At 33.7% G+C, this 9,161-nt stretch overlaps 1 long non-coding RNA gene across 1 annotated transcript; it reads left to right on the top strand.

Annotated features, from left to right (window-relative positions):
* Window positions 1-372: 372 nt before the first annotated feature.
* Window positions 373-5,721, top strand: LOC145109855 (uncharacterized). Its single transcript, XR_013709267.1, has 3 exons — window positions 373-786; window positions 872-974; window positions 5,161-5,721. It is a non-coding gene; the product is annotated as an uncharacterized LOC145109855 (long non-coding RNA).
* The last annotated feature ends 3,440 nt before the right edge of the window (window positions 5,722-9,161 follow it).

Here is a 9,161-nt window from a genome sequence, read left to right as displayed (position 1 = left end):
AGTCTTATTATTCCTAACAAATGCATGGAAACGTTTTTGTTCTTGGAGGGTTTATTTTCTTTATTTAAAACTAATGAAATTCGGATATCCGGTTTAATATCCGAATTCGTATCCGAAATTTTGGATATCCAAAATTTCGGATACGGATTCGGATATCAAAAATCAACTATCCGAATTTTCGGATATCCGAAATTCGGATATCCGAATTTTCGGTTATCCGGTTTTGAATACCCTTAGTTAAGAACCTTTGAGAACCACCCACTTATATTCCATCTAAAGTAAATGGTGGTATTATTGTAAATAAAACAAAATTATTACCCAATTTCCATAAGCCATTTTCCTTTTCCTGATCGCATATGGTCGTTCATTTTGTTTCTTCTTAGTCATTCCAGAAAATCCCCAACCCTCCAATTCCGCTTTGTTGCCTCTACTACCGGCTAAAACCCACGACCGCCGACCTTCTCCGCCAATTGCGACCTCCACTAGTGTTGCCCCTGTTCTCACCGATGTCTCTATTCTCCAACATCTAGGATCTAAATCGAAGTGTAAAATGGATTTTATTAGCGATCAGAAACAACTCTTAGGTCAAGCTAAAATCTACCATCACTGTTCTTCTCTGCCAGTCGCAACCTTGACTACCGCCGTTCCTCTTCTTCACCGCAATCTCCCTCCTCCAACAGATTGGATCTAAACAGCAGACTAAAGTGAATTTCAGTTGCTATCATGAATATTTCTTAGATCTGGTCACTAAGATTGCAGTTTAGAAAAAGAAGTGAAGTGAGGAAGGTATTTTATCGAACTCCTTGACTATGATTGATAGACTTTAAATATCAATTGTTAATTAAATAAAAACTTTCGATCCAATATTCAGATCATTGTTAAGCGACACAATGGATTATGACAAGGAATAAAATCAAAAAAGCATGTCGATTTTCTTTATCATGAGTACAAGTTGCGTTCAATTTCAATTTCAGGTAAGTCAACGTAATTTATTATCAAAGTTACTAGCTCTTGATTTTTATACATAATCTATTATCTACTTAATAGCTCTTTAGAAGTCTCTCTTTTGGCTAAAATAGCTATGATTATTTTAGTTTTAATGAAATTAGTACAAATATGTTTTATGTGCCAGTTTACTTAACCATAGAGTTTGGCTATTTAATATAGAATTTAAGACAGAGACTTTATTAGTTAATTGATAATTTCTAACACATAGTTTATTTGGAAGTAATTTTATTGACTGAGTGGCCACTTAAGTAGTCATAGTTTATTTAAATTGTGAATGGGTGTTTGAGCTAACGTATTAAATTAAACTGTGAATTAATAACAAATTGATGTATTGAAATGAGAATTATTGTATGAATGATTGTATTAAATATCTAAATATGATTTTCTTTTTATCCAAATTTGGTTTTTGGCACTTGCTAGAGTTATTGGTGTATAAAATCTTTTATTAAACTGTGAACGACGTAGAAATTTGTCACTACTAGAAAAACAGCATTTTACGACGCGCAATGTGTGTCGTAAAATGCTCAGACGACGCGCAAATGCGTGTCAAGGAAGGTCCTGTCATAACGAGAGACGAAACGCTTTTGCGCATCGTCTATTTACGACGTGCATTTACGACGCGCATTTATGACACGCATTTACGACGCTCATTTACGACACGCAATGCGTATCAAGGAAGGCCCTGTCATAAAGGAAGACGACACGCATTTGCGTGTCGTAACCTTACGACGCGCCTTTAGGACACGCATTTGCGTGTCGTAACCTTACGACGCGCCTTTAGGACACGCATTGCGTATCATTAAATCCCGTCATAAATGAAGATGATACGCATTTGCGTGTCATAAACTTCAGCAACCATTTACGATATGCATATACGACGTGCCTTTACGATACTCTTTTACGTATAATACAAAAATATAGAAACACATATATACCACAACAATCAATTTCATCCAATAACATCATGTCAAAAAATTGTAATACATTTATATTAAAGGGATCTAATTGTACATTGTTATTAAGAGGTTTTCCCTAACTATATAACCTAATACTACATTGCTATAAAGGGACACCTTCTTGTTTCAATAACTCGTCATTAAGCTGTCTGAAGAAGCTCTAAAACCCTTCATGTATCCAACCAATCATCATGTCTCTTAGCTTCAATATCAATCCCAACTCTTGAACAAGAACAACACGGAAATCCTACACAATAACATCATGTCAAACTAATCCCAATTAATGTTTAGTGACTAATCAAGTAAAATTATATATATATATATATATATATATATATATATATATATAAGTAAAAAGAAGCATATAGATCCAAACCTGGAGATCATTTTGAGGATTCCAGTCAGCGACAAAAATGATAACCGTGTCTGTTGTTGCAAGGTTGATACCTAAACCACCATCACGAGCAGAAAGAAGGAAGCATAAATCATCACTTCCAGCTACATTAAAATTTTAAATCAAGTAGATAGCTTGATGCCTCACCTCAACCTTTGTACTTCCATCAAGCCTCTGATACTTCAACCCCTTAATTGATAAGTATTCTGCTAAATTATTCAACATCTTAACCATCTGCAATGCATTCAAATATACATATATATATTAATACAACACAATGAATAACAACCTAATAAAAGAGCAAAATCATTTTACTAATCAAAGTTAGTGAAATAAAGTAAAGGTAGCAATTAGAATAAATTAGATAGCAAGTAAGAGTTTATATCTATTGCAATTTGCCTTTACTAAAAACTCAATCCCTATTTTTCAAAATTTCAAACAATGGCAACAAAATTAAGGGCTAAAAAACTCCTTCAAATTTTAAATCGGAAACAGCTTGAATGGATCTGATGACAACAATATCAAATATGAGATTAAAGTGATCCAATTTATCTCTTATTAAAAAAAGGAAACATAGTTAAACAAATTCATATAAATTGAGCCGACAAATATAGATGAAATATTTGATTTACCTGCCGCATAAACCCATAGACCTTGCAGAACACTTCTAGCCCCAACATTAAGAAGAAAAAGAAATATTTACTTACACCGAGTAGCAATAGCTTTCAACCCATCATTATTAAAATCCATCACAATTCAATAACATCCAGTCCACTCATATTTGACAAATGATCATAAGAAAAAACATATAGAACATATGTTGGGTCTAATCTTTGTAACCAATGTATAGATAAATAGTACCTGAGGGTGGATAGAATGTATTGCTGGTTCTGTTTCAAAGATATGTTTCGAACTAGCTTGGTGTGGGAAAAAATCTCCCCATGAGTTCTTGATGATCCAGTAAGGCTTCTCATTATGTCTGCTAGGCGCATAACTAGCCGAGCCATACCCAACCAAAAGAACACTATGATCCAGTCACTTCTTTGAACATATATAAGGGAATGAAACTTTACCAACATTGATTCCAAACTGCATTGATCAGGGATTTACTTAAAAGAGGGCCATGTTTTACTAGATTAGCATCAATTTGGTCTTCATATGTGATGTGCCAACTAAAGTGAATGAGATGGTATAAACTACAAATGTGAAGATAATTCATCTTTGACTTCTGGTCAGTCTTGTGAGGCAACCACCTTTTTTTCATAAAAATAGTTATAAGAAGAATTCCCAAATTTTAACACAAGTGAACTATAGTCTGAGGTTATTTTTGTAATTACCGCATCAATTGATGGGTTACTATCCTCTCCAGACTCTGGATGAGTGACATCAGCTCCAAAAATTATCATTGGGATATCCCTAACAAGAGGGACCTTCCATCTTCAAGCATCCAATAACACAATATTCCTTCCACCCAGCTGACTAATAAAAAATTAAAATAAAAAAATAGAACTCAATGAGTTGGTAATGCCTAGTTTCTCATGAAAAATGTGTGACCTTGACATTGATTATGAGGGAGACATTTGAGAGATACTGTTTGCTGATCTTTAGAACATATTTTGTAAGACAACATTGTGAAATCAACCCGAGATCCGTTTCACATATCTGCTTCACATCACCTGAAACCCAAGCAACTTTACTGTCTGTTTGGTTGGAAGGAATGGAATGAAATGGTCCATTCTATTCCATTAAGCAAAACAAAAAAGTTTTCTTTTTAATTCCAGTGGAAGGGAGATAAGCATATGAAAGCTACATACCATACAAGCTGCTATTGTTGTCAAGGAGAATGGCAATAAGCAATTCCAACTCTTTTCCTCCAAGTTTATTTACAGTGGCTGTATACACGTGCTTTAAAACCTTCTTGACCTGATCTGATCTTGCAGAGTAGACTGGAACCACACTTTCACTTTTAAATTCCTGAAATTTCCAACATTTTGTATATAATTTAAATATTTAATTTATGAAAGATAATATATGAGTTGATTATATACATACCATGCCAGATTCTTAGCACATTTGGACCAACTGATGACAAAAACTTTGAGCAGCACTATCTGGAACAGTTCTTGAGAAGTTGATACAAGCCCAGTAATTAACAACACTTCCATTTATAACTTTCTATGTCATGAAAATAGTATAATATTAATTATATTATAAACAATTGAAAATGACAAGTAATTAATATATAGGGCGTGGATTACCTTATCTTTCATGTTCCATTGTCCTATTTGAGGTAAAACTTCCTTCTGTTTTATTGTTAAGAATTAAGATAACTGGATTTAATTTAAACATCTTTACCTGAGCTATGATAGGGTTACTAGCATCATCAAATGGTGTGAATAGAAACTCAAACAACTACAAAACAAAAGAAAAGAAAAGGATGAAAAAATACGGTTAATTGGTTAAAGGTAAAACAAATCAGAAACGTGAAATAGTCCCTGTATATATTAATAATTGGATACCTGATACATGTGCTTGACAGATAGCTTCCCAAACATGAGCTAGTTCTAAGCCAATAGCTATAAGCTGAAACAGCCAAAAGGACATGAATTACATACTTAGAATAGCCTTGTTGCCGCTTGTTCTTGAACCTGTGAAAATCAAAGTAGTTACGAACATAATCAATTGTTGAAATTAACAGGAACATTAGATACACAAAAAATGTATATGATGATTATGGTACACTATGTATAATATAAGGGCGTACTTTGAACTCATAGTTATGTATTTTTGCGAATTTTGTAGCAAAAGCAAGAGAAAGCAGAAGGCTCAAAAGGAGGCTGGATCGAGATATCGACATCATGGGGATCTTGTGTTGAGGTTTTGAGCTTGTTTCTGAACACTTATGAGTGAAGAAGTATGAAGGTTAATTTGTGTTTAGATAACGATGAGGGGTGGATTTATATACAAAGGAAGAAGATAGAGAGGAAGAAGACTACCCAATCCCATCTTCTCCCCAAATCACGCCAGAGCAGTCAACCATGTTATGTAATTGCTTCACCGTTGGGCTCCATCGTGAGTTGCAGCAGGGCGTTGTCAACGTGAAGAGTCGCAGTCAACCATGTTATGTAATTACACGACACGCTTTTTATAATAGGTGCCCTCCGTGTTTTTTTTTTGACACTAATTTTAGTGCGCGCAATAATGCGTGTCCTCTATACTTCAAATTTTGGAAAACTGACATTAATTTTTAGGGCACGCACAAATGCGCGTCCTCTATCAGTGTGTTTCATTAATTGTGCGTCGTAAAATACTGTTTTTCTAGTAATGCGGCAACGTCCGGGGGTGGATGACTTTCATGTATTATATCATAACAATTGAGTAATAGTAAATAAAGCAAACATAACCATCATATATATATAACTGAAAAAGTTACATCATTGTAAGTGTTACATGTTTCAAAAGTCAATTACAATATAATGACAAAAGATTTGATTAACGCCTTGGCGCCCCATCCTCAAAACCTGTTGGTTACCTGTTTTACTGATTCCCTGAGAATACAAGTCGTTTGAAAAAGTGTCAACAATTATGTTGGTGAGTTCATAAGAGTTTGTATGAAAAATAGTAAGCCTTTCCGTGAAAAGATATCATGTTTGTTTCCAGAAAATCCGATATTTTCTATAGAAATGAGCTGTAGTCTTAAATGTTCCAAGACCGAAATGTACCAGTGTTTTCCATACTTAAAATAGTAATATGCAGTTTTATTCATGTATAAAACCGATTGAAGAAATGTGTTTTCATGTAAAATATAAACGTATTGTCGTTTCCCCATGTGAATTTTCATAACCGTGTTTAAAATGAATTGTCTGTCGCGACGTTCTTCAGGCGTCGAAACGTTTATGACATTTGTCACCCATAACCTGCCGGTCTGACTGTAGCTAACAGTCAGGGTGTGGGATCATCAGTCACGGGACAAATCTATACACATGTATCACGCTCTCGTATGGGAGATTTCGGTTATAAAACAGGACTTTCGTGTATACCTCAGTTAGGCACGATGAAGACAACGTCTCACAAATTTATTCAACGAGTGTACGTGTTTTTGTAATGAAAACGTTTGTATATGTAATTATCCCATTTTTCTAGGATAATATCGAAAATGCCGTAAAACAATTATATATGTACTTTATATAATTTTACCATTTGCTCAACGGGTTACAAATGTGGTAAAGTTTCGTAAACTATATTTATAAAGTTTAATGAGGTGAATGTTTTGTATTCAAAATATATATATATATATATATATATATATATAATGTAGTGTATTTTGTACTCGTTTTTCATATCTTTACGTTTTTATCAAAACTTTGCATGTAAAAGTATACGAGTTTGGTAGTAAAGCCATTTCACGTATTTAATACTTTTCGTGAAAATAGTAAAATAACATATTTAAATATTTCCGTTTTAACGTAATTTTCTTGTGTGTTGCTTGTATTCCCCCCCCCCCCAAAAAAAAAAAAACATATTGAAAAATGTAGGGGTATGAACTCACCTCGACTGTGTTCTTGGCTAGATAACGGGATAAAAACGATGATCTTCGAGTTAAAATATACGGAGATAGTCGTATCCACAAATCTCTTGAAACCAACTTGAATAATAAACCTTAAGAGGTTTGATCTTGATCTTTAGAGAATAAAGGTTTGATTTTGAGAGAATTGGTGGTGAAATGTTAACTGTAATGAGGCTTGAATGGTCCCAAAATCGTGGTTATATAAGGGGAAATAAGATAAGGTGATGTGAGGTTTACATTGGTAAATGGAATTATCACATTGGAGAGCTAATTCAATCAATCAAGTGGCACCACTTGCCCACCTTTTGGTGATTTAGGCCAAGGTATGACCGAAATCACCTTGATTTTGGTTTGGTTCCACCCATAAATGGGTGATTTCGGTCCTAGCAGCACACACAAATGAGATTTCGTCCCCCATGAAACCGAAAACCCTTTTGATCCTAGATTCTAAAACCGAAAACTCCTTGGATCTAGATTCCTAAAACCGAAAACTCCTTGCAGTGGGGTATAATTCATGCTTTTAACTCTTAATTAATTGACTTGTGTTGACTTACCACAGTCCATTTCAACATGGTTTTATATATATATATATATATATATATATATATATATAACCCTAGTTGATTAGGGTTTCCTAGTTGATAACCCTAGAAGCCTAACTATAAAAGGAACCCTCTAGGCCACCAAATTCGTCACTAACCTTCTAAGCGAGCCCTTGGACGAAATTTGTGCCTCCTCCTCCCTCTCCTAAGACATCTTGTTGCTAATAGTGTTTGTGACTCCATTAGAGGTGCAACACTTGGGGAACTAAGCTTTCAAGAGTCAAGGACTTTGTGGATTGTTCTTGTTATTGCTACATAACAAGTAAGGTAAGATCTAAAACCCTAATTTTATGTCAATTTCGAAATTGGTATGCTAGTTCTTAGGGGTTATGCTTTGGATGATTATTTGCAAGGTAACTAGAGAAAAACCTAGATCCAAAGTATTAGGGTTGCATGTACACCATAGGATTGATGTAATGCCCAAAACTCATCAGTGGTATCAGAGCCTAGGGTAGTTTTTCTGTTATTTTGATGCAAGAGTTCAATTTTCAAAGCTGAAAATTTTTTGAAATTCGATTCCGACTAGATTCACGTCGTGAACATACTGTTCGCGTCGTGAACCCAGTCTGACAACATGATTTCAAAATTTTTGCCCTAATTTGATTTGGATAATTACCATAACTTGTTTTTTCAAATTAAAATCAAAAATTTCTATTGTGGTAATTAATATCCTAATCAAATTAATGGATAATTGTCAAATTAAGATAATTATTTGTTTTATAAGATAAAGATTATATATTTGTATTTTGATTTGAATTATCTTGTAAGAAAAAAAAATTGGATTATGTCAAATTATGTGATAATTATTAATTATATGATATTTAATTATTTTTCAAATTTGATCTAAAAGATATTTTGAAAAGTTTCAAAATTTTCCCTCAAGTTTTAGAATTTAAAATTTGATTAAAAAGTTTTAATTTTGAAATATTAAATTCTAAAACCCTCGTATTTTGAAAAAGGTTCAAATTACACCCTTATGGTTTTATTAAATTAATTAAATGTTTAATTAAAAGAGATAATTAATAAATCCATAATAATATGGTTTAAGATTAATCAAATTAAAAGTTTAATTTATTAATAGATTAAACCACATAGTATTTTAAAAGTGTAAAATACACTCTTATACTATATAAAATTAAAAGTCTAATATTATATATGTATGAGTAAAGAGTCAGTCTTACCGTTAGTAGACTCATTCACGAAGTTGGTTTATAAGGGGTGTTTAAGGAAGCGGCCTGTAAAATGACCGTCATTGGGTATCCACTCTTACCCACCGCACCCTTGACTAGTGGATGGTCGTTAGCCGAACGGGTAGGATATGACACAACCTTCCATTATAAGTATAATGAAATACGAAGTAACTAAACACTTTTATAAATTCCCAAATCTTAGTTACTTTAGGAAAAATGTGGAATTGGTGCTAATCCATGAAATTGCACATTGCACCTTGTTGGTCGTTATTGGAGCGTGTGTGGTTAACCGACACACTAATATGGGACCAATGAAGGATGGTAATGGGTAGCTCGTAGATTATCATAGATCAATGGAGCGTGTGTGGTTAACCGGCACATTGATTAGTGATGGGTTTTGATCAATACATCAATCCTATGGTGTACATGCAAACCCTAATGCTC

Source organism: Lactuca virosa, chromosome 4, assembly GCF_052849685.1.
Source record: "Lactuca virosa cultivar CGN04683 chromosome 4, Lactuca_virosa_CGN04683_v6, whole genome shotgun sequence".
Taxonomy (NCBI): domain Eukaryota; kingdom Viridiplantae; phylum Streptophyta; class Magnoliopsida; order Asterales; family Asteraceae; genus Lactuca; species Lactuca virosa.
This window is presented reverse-complemented; position numbering and strand designations above follow the sequence as displayed.